The sequence below is a fragment of the Ambystoma mexicanum genome, chromosome 12, assembly GCF_040938575.1.
Source record: "Ambystoma mexicanum isolate Mex_15411 chromosome 12, UKY_AmexF1_1, whole genome shotgun sequence".
Classification (NCBI taxonomy): domain Eukaryota; kingdom Metazoa; phylum Chordata; class Amphibia; order Caudata; family Ambystomatidae; genus Ambystoma; species Ambystoma mexicanum.
In genome coordinates this window covers 1,133,493,171-1,133,514,221 of record NC_090936.1, presented here as the reverse complement: position 1 = coordinate 1,133,514,221, position 21,051 = coordinate 1,133,493,171, and positions in this window count along the sequence as shown.

Genomic DNA, 21,051 nt, shown 5'->3' with positions numbered 1-21,051 from the left:
CACGACAAAGGATGCACCCTGGACTGACAGAATTGAAAAAAGAATTGCAGTCTAACTGGAAAAATAATCCCTCCAACACCTCCAAACTCACCTTCTCTCTCCTATGTGTGAAATACAAGAAGGCTCTCATATAAGCAAAAGCATCCTCACTCAACAGCACAGTCATCAATGCCAATTCAGACTCAAAAGAGTTATTCACCATCCTCAAAGAACTTGAATCACTTACCCCTCAAACCTCAAACATAATCAAAGACTCTGCCTGGTGCGACAGTATCCAACAGGCCTTATTATCTAAAATCAATCTGCTAAAAGAGAAAATCTTAACCAAAAAATCCACCATCTCACACCAGCACTTGCCACCCCAACCACACATCCCTAACAAACCAGGTGTCCCGATCTTCAGCTTCCATGAAATCTCACCACAAGAAACCCTTCACATCCTTCAAGGACTCAAGACATCCAAATGTAAAGGGGATGCATGGCCTGCCCCAATCATCAAGGACTGTGGCTCACATCCTAGCACCCTTCATCGTGGATTTCAGCAAAGCCTCCTGCAACACAGGTGTAGTACCCCCTTGCCTTAAAGAAGCTTGGGTCCTCCCCCTATAAATAAAACCTATCCTCGACCTCTCAGCTGCAAATAACCACCGGCCCATCACTACTGTGCCCTTCCTTCTCAGAATCCTGGACAGACAGCTTACTTACAAATTCAACACCACACAGAAAACCACCAAATCCTTGGTATGCGACAGTCGGGCTTACGCCCTGGCCAGGGCACTGAGTCAGCACTGCTGGACCTGAAAAACCAAATTGATGGAATTAGAGACCAAGGAAATCTTGCCCTACTTCTCCTTCTAGACTTCTCAAAAAAAGCTTCATCCTAGGTCGCCTCCTTCCTCAAATGCTGGGTCATGAAAGTATTTGCTGAAAATGCCAACGCGCCACCGTCCTCCATTAGCTGTGGAGTCTGTGGGATGTATTTACCCATGCATCCGAGCCATACCTCAAAACTGTGCAGTACTGACATGGAAAACATCATGATGGCCAGACCTTCACAGACAATGCACAGGGAAATGCATGAAGAATAGGCTGCCACCCATTTTTGCCGATGTTATGGGCACAGAAGGACACTGCTTAAAACCACCATTGGACTACCCACCCCGTAGTCTGAAACCATTGGGAATGGCAATGCTGATTGCCAAAAGCAAACCCATAACTGTTGGGAATTCATTTTCTTAAATCCCAAAAAGGGGTGCAGTACCAGTACTCACCACTATCCAAAAGCCGGCGTTTTAAAACCACCAGATTTTACTTTTTTGTAGAAAACTGAATTGAATCCTCTTACAAATTGGGGGCTCGGGCCGGACGTTTGGGTTAGATTTACCATTTGTGCAGATTAATACAGCGTGCCAGCTGACCAGATACACATATCCGGTCGGATCACCACGCTGTGTTACGCTGTAAAGCACTCCTTAAAGGAACGCTCCAAGGAAACGGTCTGTTTTGCAAGAATAAAATACAAACTTCTGTAAGTCAGGACAGTGACCAATCTCTAGAATGACGACCTTAGTAGACATGAAAATAGCCAGAGAGCACCTCTTACATAAACTATTTGTGAGAGGTGAATGGACTGAACAGGGCCAGGATGCCTGGTTGCAGGCCATCACGCGACAGGTCACTGAAACAGGGTCAGACCTATGGAGAGATCAGGGTCCATTACATGTGGCCCTGAGTGAACTATATATGGCTCCTAAGGCCAACGATGAACACGACAAGATTGTTAGGATGGCTGCATATTTATATTTATATATGGGAGCCATACAGAATAAATGTGCTGAAGGCCATGATCTGGCAAAAAGGCAACAGATGGCATTAGAGAAGGCCCAATCTGATCTGGACTCTTCTGAGCAAAGGCTGCACAGAAGCCAGGAGTCAGAAAATGAGACCAGACAGTACATCACTAAAATAAAGGAGGATATGGATGTGCTGCAAAAGGAAAAGTCAGAACAGGATACCAGATTTCGGGCCTTGCAGAAGGAACACCAAGAAGGTTTGGACTCCCTACTGCAAAGCCAGAAAAAGCTGGAGCAACAACTGGACTTCAACAGGGTATGTGCTGAGCAGGTAGTCACCCTGCAAGGCCACCTAGATAGAGTGAAGGCAGAAAGCAATAAACTGATTCTGAAAGACCTGGATACCCAGGCAGAGTTTGATGAAGAGCGCCGGAAAGCTGGTGCCCTTCAAAGGCAGAGGGACGACCTGGCAGCACAGATGCAGGCTCTCAGTCAGGAAAGAGACACTTTAGGCCAGGAAATCTGCTACTTAAAAAAGGAAATTGAAGAAAATCACCTGGCCCTCCAGGGGCTGGGTGACCTCCAAAAAGAAAACCAGAACTTGGTAGAGCACACCAGAAGGGTGGAAGATGCTCTGGCAAGAAAGGAGCAGGCCGGTAGGGATGGGACTCAGGAGGTAAACCTCCTGCAGCAAAGACTGGCCCAGTTCTCCAGGACCAACCAGGAAGCACAGAGGGAAAATGAGGCCCTCTGTCAACACAATGATAGGCTCCAACAACAGGTAGCGATGCAGGAGAGACTGATAGAGTCTAGTAAGGCCTTGACTGAGGAACTGAAAGCACAAATGCAGGCTCTTGCATTGCAACAGGGAGCAGGGGCGGATAGAGATGAGGTCCGCTGGGAAAGAGAGACTCCTGACCATAACCTCAGGAGCCCTAACACCAGGGGCCTTCATCTCTCCCAGTCCCTGGACTCTACCACCCCATGTCCCCTGGCGCACATGAGCACAGGGCCACAGGGATGGCAGATTACTATCCAGCTAAAAGTATGGGGCTCATAGGCCAGTACCACTCAGGAATGGAGGGGTGGGCATCCGGGTATGGGCACCCAAGTACAGTACAGTTCAGTGGGGAACCCCAGGAGAGTAGGCCCATTAAGGGCATCCTGAAAACCTCTGCCCAGTTAGGTCAGTGGAGGGAGTACCCATCAAATCCTGGCAGCAAGGAGGAATCTGAAGACTCCTCTGAACTGCGCAGGACACAGGAGACCAGGTCCCCACATTCTGCCAGCCATTCCCAGGCTTGCAGAATCCGGGAAAACCTGGAAGAGCAGGCAGGAACCTCTGGGAGCAGTGCCTCTGAGTCAGAGGATGAATGGACAAGGGTTACCCGAACCAAAAAGGCCAATAAGGCAAAAAGGGCCTTGCTTAAGGACCCCTTAAAGCAGATTAAGGCGATCAGGAGCGTCATCACGCCTTACCATAAGAACGCTAAGTATTCTGTTTGGGAGCACTTAGAGTTGTTTGAGCAAATGATGGAGACTTTCCATTTGAAGGACAGCCAAAGCTGTATTCAATATGTAAAGTGGACCTTCTCCCCGGAATACTCCAGTTTCTTTGCAGGGCTGGAGGACCAAAATCATTTAAGATGGTCCACCTATAAGGCGGCCATCTTGAAACATTTTTCCATTCATAGAAATCCTCAAGAGGCTCGCAAGGCAGCCTACAATTTGCAATGTGGGGAGGATCAGGCCCCACAAGAATTTGTGCAAGAACTGAAACGTGCTTTTGCGCAGACCACCAGAAGGGTGCGCACAGACAGTAGAGAATTCATAAATACATTTTTTCATGCCTTGCCCAAATACATAATGACCCAGCTCGTGAGGGATTTTCACGAGAAAAGATCTTTAGACTGGGTCCTTGAACAGGCTACCCGGATCTATGAGGTGCAGAAACCGGTAGATAGCAAAAATAATGCTCAGAAAAACCCCAAAGCCAACAGCACCCCTGCTGCTGCCAAGGTGGCAGAGGTAAAGGTCACCCCCGTTTTAGAGTTGGAGATGGGGGGGCCTAAAAACTTACCTGCACCTAATAATGCTAGGCCCAGAAGGTCCTCGGGCCAGTCACAGACAGGGAGCCAGGGAGGCAGCCCCACAAATGAGGTCCCTCGCTCTCCTGATTATGTAAGTCCCCGTTACAAGGGAAATCGACCCATCCTGGGTTATGTGTGGACTCCTCCAGCCCAAGGGGGGGGGATCCAGCCAAGCACCTAACCCAGGGAACTTCCCTCCCAACTTCCCACAGGAGGGCAGAAATTCTCCAAATCCTGGGCAGAACTTTTTCCCCAGGTATCCACCCAATTTCCAACCCCAAAATCATCCATCCTTCTTTCCCCAATTCCCTGAGCCCAGACAACCTAATCCGGGAAAGGGGAGGCCAAGGGTGGAGGGGTACCCAAATCTTCCCAACCCGGGGTATTACCAGAGGAGGGACAGCTACCCTTCCCGGGATCAGCCCAGGGGAGAAAACAGGGCCCCGTATCAGCCTGAGCGGGTTTCCCAGTTAGAGCGCCAGGTTCAAAACATGGCGCGGGATCTGGGTCACATACTGAGGGCTCAGCAGAACCCTCAGACCGGCATGCCGGCGCAGAACGCACCCAACTCTGGACCTGGTGCCCCAGAACAATGACGGGGGCAGCACCCCGATAACTCACCGGTACCCAGGGAGGAGGCACAAAGGGAAGGGGGGTGTAAAGCCTTGGAGGAAGCTTCCTTCCTCACTTGTAAACAGCCCCTGGAAACCCAGGAACCGGAAACAAAATCTCTTGCCCCTGAAAGTCTGCCTCCTAAGGAGCAGAGGGGTGGTAGGAGAAACAAAAGACCCAAACAGACACAGTTTGAGGAGGAGGTACAGATCTTCCAATTTGAGGGAGAGGGATCCTCAGAGGATCCTGGGAAAAGGATCTTCTCCTTCAGAGAGGGGGGGAACTCCTCCCAAAGAAAAATGGGTCCCTAGGGATGCAAATCCAGACTGGGGAGATGGGGAGACTGAGCTACCGCCGCCCACCATCTCATCCCAGAACCAACAGCAAGAAAATCCCCTGGTTCAAACCCATCCTGGTGACTGCCTCCAAAAAGGGGGGGGGGCGGCCCAGAACCGGAGCCAGGGGAACCCACAATGGCTCTGATCTCCAGTTGCCAAATTTTTCTTTCAGATTCCCAAGGCTCTCCACAGAATTCTGCCCAAATCTCTTCGCTAGCGATGTCCAAAACCAGAAAGTTAGCCCACCAGTTGTCCAAAAATGTGCATTATCTGTGCCCCCTTGAGGAGAAGGAGGGAAGATACTATGCCCCGGTACAAGTACAGGGGCAGGGTACAATTTTGGCACTGGTGGACACTGGATCTCAAGCTACCCTTCTGTCCAGAAGGGCCTTTGACGAACTGAATGCAGGAAGGGGAGAGAATTACCAAATTCCTCTCACCTCTCTTCCTGGACAACTGCAGAACTTTGGCGGGAAGGAAATTCCCGTTGAGGGGACTGCAGACTTGGACATTAAGATCGGGCGACACAAGTTGAAACACCCGGTCATAATTGTGACTCCAGAGGGCACCCCTTGTTTACTAGGGAATGACCTCCTGAGAAGGTTGTCACCCCTAATAGATTGTGTAAACAAGGTCCTCTGGACCCAGACTAGCCGACCCATAAAATTAAAACAGAGTGTCAACCATGTTAGTTTAAACGGCACCTGCCACATGGTTGAACAAAAATCTGACCAAGTAGAATTTCACTTCCAGAATAGCCAAATTCCAGACGTGACAGTAATAGCAGTAGGACAACAGACTGGTGATGGGGGGTCCTCTCTGTTTCTGAAAATCAACCTTCCTTCCAGTTTAAGGTGGTATTCCACGCTGGAAGGAAACACTCTGAAATTCTTTACTAATCCACAATCAGAAACTCCCACTCCTATAGTCCAGAAAGATGTGAAATCAGCTCAGAGCCTGGCTGATATTCAGCAAATTGGAGAGCAGTTGTTCATCCCTGTCCAGTTAAATGATGGGAAGGACTCTGTTCTCGCTCGAGTGTGTGTGAACAACGGTAAGAGCTTCATCAGCGAAGCCATGTTCCGCCAACTCCCAAAAGATCCAGCCATTCCCACCTTCAAACTGATAGACAAATGGGAAATGGACCTGGAAGCACCTGATTCCAAACATCTCCTGCCAAGCAGGTGTATGCTCAAAATCTCCATTGGCAACAAGAGCATAGTCCACAATTGTTGGGTCGTGCGAGACGTCCCTGCCGCCTTTTACTTAGGCAGTGACATTCTCAATCGCTTTGCCATTAGTTTGGACCTAATAAACTTCAAAGCTTGGTCCCGATTAGCGGATAATCCCATGAGCTTTGATGATCCAGAAAAAGCATTTAGGTCAGCTCAATTGCTACCTTATGCAGTTGAAATTCAGGTTAAAGAGGAAGTCACCATCCCAGAAAGGACCCAACAATTCTCCCTGGAAGTGAAAGTCAAAAGGGGACAAGAGTTGAAAAACCCTGATGCTTACATACATCTAAATGCTTCTCTCCAACAGCAAGGGTTGGGGGTAAACCCAACTCCATTAGTCAACATAGAACATGACACCATTCCAATAGAGGTGGATAACAGCGACTTAAAGAGTATTACTCTAGCCGCAGGCACCATTATTGGAATGGCGGTTGATGACCGACATTTTTCCATCGACTTATTAAATGAACTGTTAGGACCAATCCCCAAGGACTGTTTTGACACTGACAGTGAGGACAATACAACACCAGACAGGATTTTTACCCGGCATGGGGGGAACTTCCTGGTGTACACTTCCTGCCCCTATGGTAAGGAAGATGTGACTTGTGACTTCAGGAGGGATGAGGTGATTTTCTAGGTCCATGAGGGCTGCCTTTCCCACCTGAAGCCTCCAGTCCAAATCAGCACTCTGACCAGGGACTTCTCCACCCAGCTGGAGGAGTTCGCTGAGATAGCCAAACCAGAAGTCTTTCCAGGCTTCAGGCAGATGGTGGAAGAGAGAGTCAACCTAGCTGATGCCTGTGTGACTCTGGAACAGAAGCAAAAGTTGAAACAAGTTTTCTTGGATTTCCAAGATCTCTTTGCGGTAGACTCATATGACTGTGGTCGCAGTGACATCCACACAACAACAATCCCCACGGACCCTGGCATGACTCCAGTGTTTGTGAAGCAATATCGCTTGCCTCTCGCATCAATGGAGTCCCTTATTGAAATAATTAAGAACCTTGAGTCCCGGGGAATAATCCGTCCAGTCCACAGCACCTTCAATAATCCGGTGCTGGGAATATTGAAACCAAACGGCCAGTGGAGACTCTGCGCTGACCTTAGGGAGTTCACCAAACGGGTCCATACTGTTAGGCGATCCTCTGCACACCAGGCCACGACACGTCAGAACACCGCTCACATTCCCCCGACATCTCCTCCCAAGCTTCGAGGCTCAAGTGATTCGGTGAACCCACAGAACCGAAAACTCCGTACCAGTGTACGGGCTCGATTGCAACCCTTTCTGCATTGGCAACTGCCTTGGAGAACATATAGCAGAAAGGGCGGCCTTACGTCTTCACGCCGGTCACGTGATACTCTACGGCGTTCCCCATGCGATCTTGGTGGACGTCACATGATCCAGAGTAGTCACATGACCCAGGGGCGGTCAGTATAAAGGTCTGAGAGACAGAACGCTCATTGCTTCTCAGCTGGCTTCGGACACTGTTTGGCGTTACAACTTGCTCCTTGTTACCTTGATCACGGAACTCTATCTCGGACTCCCTCGGACACCCCTTGGTACTTTTGCTTGGAACTGTTTACCTGTTGCCGGATATTTGGACTGCACCTCGACTTGTCTTTGGATCATCCCTTGGTACTTTGCTGATCTTCTACGCCTTTTCCCTACTGGGGATTCAAGTCAAGCCCTGACTCCCACAGGTGGCTATTCCTCATCCACGCTAAACCTGCGGTTCTACCATTCCAGGGACCGCCGCATCTAATGAGCCTCGAACCTCCCTACTAGGTTACCTGGGTCTCCATTACACCAGATAGGTAAGACACTTTAGTTACTTTCGTTTACCTCATTGTATTGTGCTTGCCTGGTACTTAACCTCATTCCCTCTTGACAGCAGCATCGGTGTTCCAAGAGGCTCCGTGGATCTGAGAAGACGTCTCTCACCTGTGGCCTCAAGGGTCGTACAGCGGGTTTCTATTAGTTCCCCTGTGCGTCACTTGGGGACGGAGGTCTCATCGGTCTACACGACACTCAAGTCAGAACACATACTTCCCGATGGCCTCTGCCCTACATTGACCAAGGGCTGGCCCAGATCCAGGGGTCACAGGTATTCACTGCAATAGACCTGACCAATGGATACTGGACTGTGCCTGTCAGCAGGGAGGACCAATACAAGCTGGCTTTTACCTTTGGGGGCCAGCAGTATACATGGACCCGGACTCCCTTCGGATACCTCAACTCCGGCAATGAATTCAACATTTTCCTACATAAGGCCATGCCCGACCTGGGTGCGAGGGGTAACCTGGCTTATGTAGATGATGTCCTCATCAAAAGTTCATCTGTGGTGGAACACATAGCGGAGATCCGTTATGTTCTGACGCAGTTGAGGGCCGCCGGAGCAAAACTTTCCTTTCAGAAAGCACAGTGGTGTAGAACCCGTGTTAATTTCTTGGGGCATGAGATTACTCCTCAGGGTCTCTGTCCCCAGGAAAAGAAAGTGGAAGCACTTCAGAAACTGAAAGACCCCACAACTCTGCGGGAACTAAGGAGCCTCCTTGGACTGACTAATTACAGCAGAAAGTTCATTGAGGGCTACGCAGAGATCACCAGACCCCTGATTCATCTCCTGAAGGGGGGGTCAAGTGGGAATGGGGTCCAGAACAAGCCGAGGCAGTAAAACAACTCAAAAGAAGCCTCTCACAAGCGCCTTGCCTAGCTTACCCCGTCAGAAACAAGGAGTTTTTCCTGGAGACGGGGTTCTCTAATACGTGCTTGACGGCAGTATTATACCAAAAGCATGACAAGGTCAATAAAGTAATCTCCTTTGCGAGCAAAACTTTATCCTCTGTGGAGGAAAAATTCAACGATTGTGAGAAGGCACTCCTGGCAACGGTGTGGGCATTGAAGAATTACCGCCCGTTTATCCAGGGGGAACACATCATAGTGGAGACTCCACACCAGCCTCTGCAATATCTCCAAAGTGACAGAATCCGGGCCGGAAATGTGAGTAATTCCCGAATTACTTCCTGGATTCTGTCAATGCAAGGCTTTCCTGTGGAAGTCAGATATGGCCAAAACAAGAAGAGTCCCCTCGCGCAAGGTCTGGCTGACTTGCATGATTGTGCCAGAGAAAACTGTCTCGAGGACGAAAGTCTAAAAATCAAGGACAACACGGAGGCATACCTTAATTCCCCACACAAAGTCTTTGAAGAGGACAAGTGTGAGGGAATGCCCACTGTCTATGTGGATGGATGCTCTTACCATGTTGACAACGACGGGGAGAAAGAACTGGTGGCCGGCGTAGGGAATGCATGGGTGAATGAGTCCCCAGAACCCTCCGCTGGATACAAAATTGGTCCCCGAAGTAGTCAGGTGGCAGAATTGATGGCTGTGCATCAGGCCATCCTCACTGCTGTCCAGCATCAACTCCGCGAACTGGTCATAATCACAGATTCGGATTATGTACGGAACGGGTTCGTGGAGCACCTGGTTAATTGGAAAACCAGAGGCATGTTATGTGCTAACAACAAACCCTTGAAACATGGGAAGTTGATCCAAAACATTGATGATCTGGTCACCTCGAATGAGATGACCATCTATTGGAAAAAGATCAAGGGTCATTCCAAAGTAGAGGGTCCAGACAAAACTGGAAATGACTTAGCTGATCAGCTGGCCAAAACCGGGGCCATCCAAGGGGATCTAATTGAGATTGAGTCCCTGTTGGGGGAAATCCAGATCACTGCCATCACTAGGTCCCAGACAAATGCTCACAACGACCTTTCAATTGTACAATGGAGTAAGGAGACCCCTGATGCTGATTTGATTACCGCTCAGAAGGGGGATCCAATAATTGGTAAATTTTACCAGCACCTTGAGGACCCTGAGAACTTTCCCCTGACGGATACCGATTACATTGGGAAAGAGGACCTAAGAGTGTTGATGAAATGTCCAAAAATGTTCCGGATCCAAGACGGTTTGTTGGTAAGGAAATCCAAAGCTGGCCACGATCAGTGGGTGGTTCCTACCTCATTCCGAAGCCTGATGTTAAGTCACGCCCATGATGCGGCCACTGCCGGTCATAGGGGGTTTCACACAACATTGGAAATCTTAAGAGAGGTTGCATACTGGCCACACATGAGGCAGGACCTCGACCAATACTTGAAGGGGTGTCTTGTGTGTGCACAATTTCAGCCATCATCCCTCACGCACCGTGCGCCTCTCCAAAAGAGGGGGATGACACTGCCATGGTCAGATTTACAAATCGACTTTGTAGGCCCCGTGATTCGCTCTGCTAGGGGGAATAAGTACATGTTGACTGTGACATGCTTGTTTACCAAGTGGGTGGAATGTCTCCCAGCCCCAAATTGCAAGGCAGAAACCGCAGCTGCCTTGATGATTAACCACATCTTTTCCCGTTTTGGTCTACCTCAAAGGATTGAGTCAGACAGAGGTAGCCACTTCACCAGTGAAGTAATGACAAAGATGTGGGAGATACTGGGGGTCAAGAGAAAGCTGCATATTGCTTATAGGCCAGCTTCTTCTGGGGCAGTAGAGAGATATAGCCGAACCATTGTGAGCATGTTAAAGAAGTTTGTGGCAGATTCTGGGCCAAGTTGGGATATCCGATTACCTCTGGTCCTAATGGCCATCAGATCTACCCCTTCATCTGCCACCAAAATGTCACCATTCGAGTTGATGACTGGGCGCAAGATGGTGCTTCCTCAGCATTTGCTCTACAGGACCCAACAGCAGACACTGATAAATGCCTCCACTACTCATGAGTATGTGGAGAATTTAAGGAAACACCTCCAACATGCTTTTGCTTATGCTCAGCGGAATCTAGAAAGATCAGCTGATAGCATGAAGACCCATTATGACCTGAAAACTTCCAGGAAGGAATATCAGGTGGGAGACCGGGTCTATCTATACAACTTCCAAAGAAACCAGGCAAAACAGCGGAAATTTTTGTCTACGTGGAAGGGACCCTTTGAGATCATCGACAAAATCTCCCCTGTGGCCTACAAAATCCACATCCCCAAAGGTCCTTTGGCAGCGGGGGAAGACAAGTGGGTCCACATAAACCAGTTGAAATGTTGCCATCCCAGGCACACTCTGCAACAACTGGAGGAATCCTCTGGAATCCTGGCGGGTACTGTCTCAGACTAATTCAGTTCCAACCATAAAACATACCACATCTAGTCTCTAAAATATTGTGATTTGCATGAAACTGTCTCTTAGTTATACTGTTTTTTTTTTCAAAATAAGAATGTAATGTTTTGTTATGATGAAATGCATATGCTGCCCCACTATCTCAACAGTGGTGGAAAAACGTCTATCTTACAAGTCCCTCAAGGTTCCTGTGTCTCGGCAATACTTTACAACATATTCACCAAGCCAATCTTTGACCACCTTGACTCACTGACAGAATAACGTCAAACAAAATCACCACAGTCCAATATAGGAGGCCCACTAGAACACCATATAACCACAGGCTGGCCCTACCTAAATTCAACCGTGCCAAAGCAGGAGGCTCCAGGTTCCCAGTCAAGCCGCTAAAATATTGAAAGGCCCTGCCCCCCACACTGAGAGCTGAGCAATCCTATTGGGCTTTCCGCAAAGCCTTAAAAACTAAACTGTTCACCTACTCCCCATCCTACTGTATCCTTGCTTTTATGCCTGTATGATACTACTCTTTGCACCTGTGACTGTATGATAACTTCATGTTGTTACCCAAGCACTGGCCGCCCCAAAGGCCCCAGGAAACCGGATTAGCGCCCTAATGCCTCAGGGCTTGTGCGCGCTATATAAATGAAAAAATAATAAATAAATAAAACAAACAGATTATTCTTTACAGCTTTGTAAACTTTTGGTATTAATCTTTGCATTCTTTTATTTGTTTTTATATTTAAAAAGGTGCGCAAGTAATACTTGCATACACACAAATACTCATGTACTAGATTGCATGACATTATTAGCACCTCTGGCCTCATTACCTAAAACTGTGCAGCCGATGAGGGGTTGGTTTGACAAAAAGATTATACAACATCAAATAGGGCTTCCCCGTCTCCAAAATCTCCCATCTATAAACGTTAGGCTCATATGGCCACATCCAGTCCTGTTTTTAATGTTTGCTTTCTGGTAGTTGGATGTTTGATTTCCAGATTATACCTGCAGGATTGTAAATTACAGGTAAAAGAAGAGAGCGGGATTGAATGAGCTCCACCCGCCTGGCAATGAGCTGGCTGAGAGCACTGCTCTTCCTTTTGGGAAGCCTAAAGGCCCAGCACCACTTACACATTGAAACAGTATACAACATTTAAAAATGTATCAGAGTAAACAATGAAATGCTAATCTACATGACCAACTCGTGCACAATTTTTCTAGAATTTGCATCAACAGTTAGATCTAAACTGAAAACTGTTTTTGACAGAAGATAACATGAATAAGAATCCAGGGAGACTCCTTTCTTTGCCCCATAACACCAGCCTTTCCATCTACTCACCCCACACAATCCATGTTTGCACTTGCTCTCCAGCCCAGCTGCGGACACAGTTGCTTCCATTACTTATAATGCTGCACCGCTACACCTGCCTCTGCAGCCAGGTTGAGTTGCGAAGAGATGAAACAGATGAAGCAAAGAAGACAGGGACACAGAGAGGGGAAATGAAAACGAGAAATAAAAAGAAGAAAGGAAATTAATCATGGGTGGGTTGCAAAGTAAGTGAGCTGGAGAGGGGTAAACAAGAGGGCAAAAGAAACCAGTAAAAAAAAAAGGAAAGATGGTAAGGGAAAGAAAATAAAAGAAGGAAGTGCGGCCAAATAGATGGAAAGTCAGTTGTTGGAAGAAGCCACTTTCTACTGTTACAGGCTGTTGGTGCGGCTTGACAACCTACGTTGTTGAACGCTGTTAGGTCCTTTCCTCGCAAAAGTGCACCGGCTGTAGGAGCAAGGAGCGAGACATGAGCAGCGCACGAGCTGCAGAGAAGAAGGAGAGGGCTGCTGTTTAGCCCTGCATTTATCCGTTGTCCAGTCTATCAGTGTAGCAGTGCAACAGATTCCGGAAGACTCTGTGTGGACCCTGAGCGGGCTGGGCTGCTTGCTGGTTGTAGTCTGGTCTGATTTTGGGGTAGGTGCACTGGATGCGATCCAGCCATGCTGGTCTACATAGTTTAGCAGGAGGCCTGAGTCGCACTAGTGCTCTTAAAAACATAAGTACACTTGGGCTGAGTTTAAGTTTTGCTCCCTATCAGGTGCCTTTGGTAGTGGGCAGGCACAGTAAGTGTGGGGCATTGCCCTTTGAGCTGTGCGTTGGTGAGTGATATTGGTGAAGAAGTGGGTGAAGTGGCCTGTGGCGGTCTGTGGGAGTTTGTGGACTGCGGTAAAATACCCCTTAGCCATATTTCTGTGTCAGTGCATATGTGCTGGACCGTAATTTGCTAGTTTAGCACAATAGATCTATGTGAGAAGTTACAATGTCTTGGTTGAATCTCACTTGTGAAGTTTCGGTTTTTTGTGTTACAGTTTATTCAACTTTTCACAAAATATAATCCATAATCACATCCACTACTTCCACAAATTTAAAAGTGGGCAAAATTGCCCTACATCATAATAAAATGTCAAAGATTTTTCGATTTTCCTCCAAAACAAGCTAAAAAACATTATGCATGCATGATCATTACTCATCATAAAACGGTCCCGTTGTCCCTCTGCTGTCAAATGCAACCCCCAACCAATGGATTTCCTAGTCTGTGTTCTCAGATATTCCAGCGCTTCACATTCACATAACAAATGTCTAGCCGTCTCTATTGCACCATCTCCACACATTCGGCATTCCCGATCCATTCTGCAGATCTTGTGCCTGGCACACTCTATTTCTCTTGTTCTTACCACATATGGGGAGCAGGTGCAAGTGGATCTAGGTCACCTGGCCTAAGCCCTGCCCACCTGGTGCCTTCCTGTCGGCTGCTCTTTTTCACCACTCAGCAAGCCCCGCCCACCTGGTGCCTTCCTGCTTGCCGCTCTTATTCACCACTTAGCAAGCCCCGCCCACCTGGTGCCTTCCTGCTTCCCGCTCTTTTTCACCACTTAGCAACCCCGCCCACCTGGTGCTTTCCTGCTTCCCGCTCTTTTTCACCACTTAGCAAGCCACGCCCACCTGGTGCCTTCCTGCTTGCCGCTCTGTTTCCCTACTTAAGGAGCCCTCCAGCTTCTTTTCCTTTGCAGATGGGGAGCAGGTGCAAGTGGTTCTAGGTCACCTGGCCTAATCCCCGCCCACCTGGTGCCTTCCTGCATGGTGCTCTTTTTCATCGCTTAGCAAGCCTCGCCCAATTGGTGCCTTCCTGCTTGCCGCTCTTTTTCACTACTTAAGGAGCCCTCCAGCTTCTTTTCCTTTGCAGATTGGGAGCAGGTGCAAGTGGATCTAGGTCACCTGGCCTAAGCACCACCCACCTGGTACCTTCCTGCCTGCTGCTCTTTTTCACCACTTAGCAAGCCCCGCCCACCTGGTGCCTTCCTTCACCATCACTGTCTTGTGGCCAATGCTGGATTTGACTTTTATGGACTTCATTCATTCACGGTGCGTCACTCTTTCTCAACTCTCATGCTGGACTTCCTTTGCATCTTGTACTCATGGTGGCCCTGAATCATGCTGTTCCCATCTTCATCTTGTATCCTGACTTGCAACATTATGTGTTACTAATGACTTCTGCAATTGTATTCGCTCTCCACTCTTGGTTCTCCACTCTTTTTGACTGCTTACTCTCTTTTCTCTCCTCCTTTCCCTTCTCTCTTTTCCCATCTCCTCCCCTTACTTTCTTCTATGCACTTACTCTATCAGAATTGTCCCTGGACCTAATATGATAGCAACCTCGTCTGTTTCCTCCACCCTCCCATTACTGTTTTTTTCCTCCCCACAACGCCTCCAGCACTATCTGAAATGTCGTCAGGCCTAGTATGATAGTAGCTTGTTTTGTTCCTCCCCTCCCTTTCTGCACCCCTCTCCCTCACCTTTTGTTTTTCTCCGGCTCTAGCAGAAATGTTGTCAGGCCTAGTACGGTAGTCGCCTGTCTGTTTCCATTTCCTTCCCACTTTCCCCCTCCCTTCCTTATCTATGTCTTAGCTCTTGCACTATCTGAAATGTCGTTTGGCCGAGTACGATAGTTAATTTCACATCCTTACTGTTGATGGCCTGTAAGAATGTGGTAGTATTTTCCCTTGTTCCTTCCCTTGCCTTGAAGCACTTTGAAACACATTGTGTATAGGCGCTATATAAACAATCATATCATATCACATTAAACTTGACTTTCAAGTAGTCCCAGATCAAATAATTCATGTTGGTGGGAGGGGCCTTGCTTGGACATACTGTACATGCTGTACACACTACCCAGCACTATTTCTTGTGCCTAGATTGACCAAAGCCTGCTCTTCTCCCTTTTCCTCAATAATGGCTTTCACCAGACTTTTGAAATACCTCTGGGATTTACCCAAGACTACACTGTGGGCCCTCCTTAACCACTTCTCTACTTCTTCGCATATTCTTGCAAGCCTGCTGCCCGCCATGCACTTCGCACACGGGTTATATGCCTCCAGGATGAGATTTAACAGTTTGCCAGCTGGTACGTTAACCATTTTCCAGTACAGAGTAAGACACCCCATGGCCAGCTTCAAATTGATAGACTGGAGACTAAATTCCAACACAATCATGCTGGGTGGAGTACGGGTGGGTAACTGTAGAAGGCTCCTGACCATAGCTCTTTCGAGTATGGCCAGTTCTCTGGTTTCTGATGATGCCCAAGATTCCATGCTGTATAGCATGACTGGGAGCCTGGTATAAGTGTAGTAAAGAACCCACCGAGGAGCCGCCTCCCTTATGTGAGAATGCGTGAATCCCTCCCAGGGTGGCGTTGCTCTTTAGTTTCACGTAGTCCATCTGGGACCTCCCATTCAACCTAGTGTCTAAGTAGATACCCAGATATTTGTAGGTATTTACCACCTCCAATTTTGCTTCCGCCAGTTCCCAAGACGGTCTGAACATCCGCTTTCTCCTGGGTGGATTGAAGATCATTATCTTTGTTTAAGAGATGTTAATAATCAGACAGTTGTCGTCCGTGTAGCTCTTGAGATTACACAAAGTGCTTTGTAACTCCCCTGGGGTTAAATCCAGTATGGCTAGGTCATAACCTAGCCATTGGAGTTTTGTGGTACCAAGCTTCAGTTGAATGGCGCCAGGATGGCTCAGGGCAGATCCCATGTTGGCTGTGTAAAGATTATAGAGGATCTGGGCCAATGTGCAACCCTGCTTCAGGCCTTGAGTCGTTGGTATCCATGTTGTACATCTGCCAAATTGATCCACTCTAATCTTACCCTCGTTTTTTTTTGTTTCAACAAGGCTTTTTATTAAGATTTTGTTAACAAACAGGTTGCTGTATACATTATTCAGGTCATAATGCAGTGGTGAGCAAATAAACAAAAGTCAAACCATAACATCAAAGAAAACAGGGGGAGGTCTATCAGGGGGTTTTATAGGAGGGGAGGCAGCTTCAGTTCGTGGCTAAGAACGTTAGAAGCCGCTTCTGGGGAAAGCACAGGGTTGGACAGTATTTCCCTATCCAAACCCTTGTTTGAGAGTACAGGAGCACCAGCATTTTAAGCAAGCCCTGGGGGATGCCATGCACTTGCAATTTGCTCCACAACCTGTTGCGATCAATGGTGTCCAATGCAGTGGTCAGGTCTATAAACACACATAAACTGGGACCTTCCTCACCATCCAAGATCATTCAATCACACTGGTCAAGGCCAGCGTATTAACACTTGGATTGGACTTGCGAAATTCACTTTGGTTTATCAGGATCATTACCAATCGTTCTTCCCATATGGTCAGTTATACCAGCAATATTCTGAGAAAGAGCTTGCCTGGGACATCTAGCATGGCCATCATATGGTAATTCTTAGGGTCATCATGCCGGCCCTTAGGAAAGGCACAATGATGCTGTCCTGCCAAGATGCCAAGATGCCAATATGCATTGTAATGCTTCAATGCGTTCAAAGAGGGAAAGTAATGCGACAGCCCAAATCAGGGGATCTGCCTTGATGACATTACTGCATATTCTGCCTTACTGGTTCCTCATGACCTCTTCAATATCTTCCTTGGATCGCTCATTCACCCATTTGTACTCCATCGGTGCCCCCCTGAGAATAAATGACATTCCTCCACCCAGCATCAGTCCCACATGATTGATCCACTCCACCTCCGTTACTCCATTTATATCTCTGGTAGGTCGATCCCTTCCATTCACAATTTTTCCAGAAAGCTACGTTATCTTTATTCTTTATTGTTAATACCAACTCTTTCCACCTACGACTAGCCGAGATGTATTTGTAGTGCTTTAGCCATTTCGTATATTCTGCTTTGGACAGTCTAACTTTTGCACCATGGACCAGTGGAAGATGATCAGTTGTGGCTATCATACGTAGTTTACCCCTTAATTTCCTCTTAACGTCACTAATGCCGCTATCATAGTGATGGCGATGATTGCCCTTCTTCCCCAATGCCGACCTGCTAACAGCGTTATATGGCCTGATGGCACATTTGTGAATCTCTTTCATATTGGAATCGAACTTGAGCATATCTCTCTCTCGGTTTAACACCCCAGCGTTCAAGTTCTCTGCATGATCGAGTTCCAAGCGCGCCCTAGCCATCCTTACTGTCCTCTCTACGTTAGAGTCACTCCAGCTGATGCGGCTTAGACAGGGGTCAACACTCAGTCGGCCAGATTCTCTTTCTTCGGTTACTACTGCCTCCAGCCTTAAATGGGCCAAAATGGGGTAGTGGTCACTCTCTGGGCATTGATAAACATACATATCCCTCACATGGCTAGGTAAATTAGTAACCATCATGTAATCCAAGATACTACTGCCCCCTTTGCCCATCCTGTTGAAATTGGGTGGGGTATTTGATGGATATGCCCCATTTATTGAGCTGAACCCATATGATGACAACAAACAAACCCAGCCCAGGCCCCACTTGCTGGCCCGCTCGTTGCAACCCAACCACCCCAACAGGGGAGTGGGGTCAATCCATCAGTGGCCAACCTCAACGGCAAGGGAATCTTGGCATTAGAATCCCCACATATTACTACAACATCAAGCTGTTTCCATGCACTCAGGAAGACTTCCAATTCTCTCATGGTGTTGTTTACTTCTGTTGTGTATGGGGGTACATAAACATTAATCTAAATCAGCTCCCGAGATGCTTCTTCGTTCATATTATGGGAGTATGTTACCCTAACTGCCAGAATATTTGGTGAAGAGACAGGCAACTCCACAATTTCCATAGGTCGCTTCACCCCTATCACCAACTCTTCTTTGGGGCGCCCACATGGGCCCTTACTTGCAGGTCTACAGATGAAATTCCAACCCTAGATGATCAAGGGGTCCAACAACCATGTTTCCTAAAGTAATACCACATTGAGCCCATCAATGTAGTTGAATAAACTGTCACCATCAAACAGGTGGTTGTGTCCCCTGGTTTTCCAGCTCAGCATCAGGTCTATTGGCCATTGGCCCTTGCTTGGAGTGAGACATCCCCCTAGATTTCCCCAGGGACTCCAACCAAGCCCAATGCAATTCTATAGCCTCCCTTCCCTGCTCCACTTCTTTAGGTCGCCCGTTTGTTAAATGTGCCAAATTGTCTGGTCTAGATGGTGGCCCCCCCATTCCTTCAGCTACCCGCCCCCATGTGCGAGCAGTGGCCGCCTCATCCTTAACATTTTTAGGGTATTATGGCCACAACAGGACCTCTGTGTGGAAGATGGAGCAATCATATCCCAATTTAATTAATAATTGTTGAGAGGCCATAATGTAAGACACAATGTTCTTGTCGAAGAAATGGACAATAGAAGTCGCTTTGATAGGATCTTCACACATGTCCACAATCCTGATGTTACTGCTGTTTATGGAACGAAGGGGTCCCACAGCATGAAGTAATGCTAAGATACTAGTGTGTTTCAAGTACAGCCTGTTTCCCCCACAGAAAAGACTACTAAACTGCAGGGCTTTCCCTAAATGAGCTTGTGGCTGTTGATAGTCCACCGTGTGTGTGCTCCCACTAGTTTCTTGGTCTTCCTTATGTGCGTTATGGGTTCCACCACTAATATCAGGAACTGTAGTGGATTTTGGCAAGCATTCCTGGTTACATCTTCCCACGCTTTCTATGTTCGTTGTTTCTTCGCATGTTGGTCTGTCTGTAATGCCCAATTCCTCTACTTGGTCCATAGCCTTAATGCCTTTTGAGACTGATTTAGCATTCGTCCGAAAAAGATCGCAGGTCCTCTCCTCAGCCTCCTTTATCTCCTGGATGGCCTTCAGATTTACAGCACATTTGGCAGGTTCCTGGGGCGCAACTTCACAGGGACAGCAATCAGTATTGCCCCTTGGAGTATTTTCTGAACCCTGATTACTTTTGGACAGCCCACATCCTGCATTAGATGTTGTTCTCTTTTTATCTGCTAGCTGTTCGTACATCACAGCCTGTCTCACTGGTTGTTATGGGGCTCTTTTTCTGGGTTGAATCTGCCCAGATGTCGTGTCAAACCCACTGATGTGTGTGGCATCAGCGGTTACTACCAACTCTGGATCTTTCCTCTTCCCGACGTGCCCTCCAGCCGAATCCATTGTCAATAGTTCCAAAATGTCCCGCACCTCTTTCCCTATGGTGACCACACCCCTTGTCGCTGGGTAGAAGGCTTTAAGGAGTTTGTTGAGGGGATGCGCTAGGTTGTCAGGTTTCTCACATACCGTATCCAATTTCACTGCTGTGACCTCGTATTTACTCATCAGATCTGTCAGGAATGGTGAACATGTTTGCCGAAGAAATGCTAGCCTCTGCTACTGAGTTCGATGTGGACATGCTTGACTCATTGCCTTTTTCCATGTCCTCATGCTCCAAGGTAAGGCAGGATGTTTGGTTGCTTGAGAAAGAGACAGTGTTTTCCTGAACATTTTCTTTAGAGAAAGTGAGACCTCCATCAATAGAGAATGATTTGTCATCTATGGCCATATCAAAGTCAAGATCAATGCCATTTGCTTCCATTGCTTGGGCTGCTTGTATAGGGCTTGAGCTCCTGCTCCTTCCCCTGTTTAGGTGCTTAGGTCCATGCCCAGTATAAGTGAAGTACTTGCTATTTCTGTTAGCAAGTCCGTCCCCGGGGTTATCAGAGCGTTTACCATCAGCTCAATGGATTTTGATCCCAAGCATGATACTGATGTGATAAGTTCACCCACCAAGTCTGTGCGTAAGTCAGCAACCGCTTCCTTGATATTCAATGTTTATGTTTGTTAATACTTAGTTATTGGGTTAACCATTACAGATTGGTGGATTGTCTATGTGAAACCATTGGTAGCTTTATAGGCTTATAGCCTAAGTGTCCGTTGAGGACACTCCCTTGGGGACTGCTTAGGAGAGGGGACGATTGCCATTAAGTCTTGTTTCACCAACAACAACACCCTTTTGGGGCGGGCGGGCAGTGGTTCTCCAGCTCGTTAGCAGGTATGTTACCATCACAGTCTCCACTAAACGAGCGGTCAGAGCACAGCCTGCACTTACCCACTGCTTTTCCCTTGGATCCCATCATGGATGGAGATTTGCGTGGCTAGTGCGCACTGAGTAACTAACCACAAGAAAAGTTATACCTGCGCAAATAGATAATGTAGTCCACGCAAGAAATAGCTTTCTAAACTTACTTCTCCACTAATGCTGTGCACGGCCTGTTCTTCCTCCTCTGCGGTAGTAGTGGGTCTGGCGTGGCCCTCCTCCAACTCCACTCTCCAAACACCGGATACCAGACACTCAAACACACTCTACCACGGTCCGCTCTAAGTGATGGTAATGTAGGCGGGCGTAGGCAGGAGCGGGAGTGGAGATGGTAGACAGACTACTCCACTTTTGCTCTGCCGCTCGATGGTAGACAGACTACTACACTTGTCCAT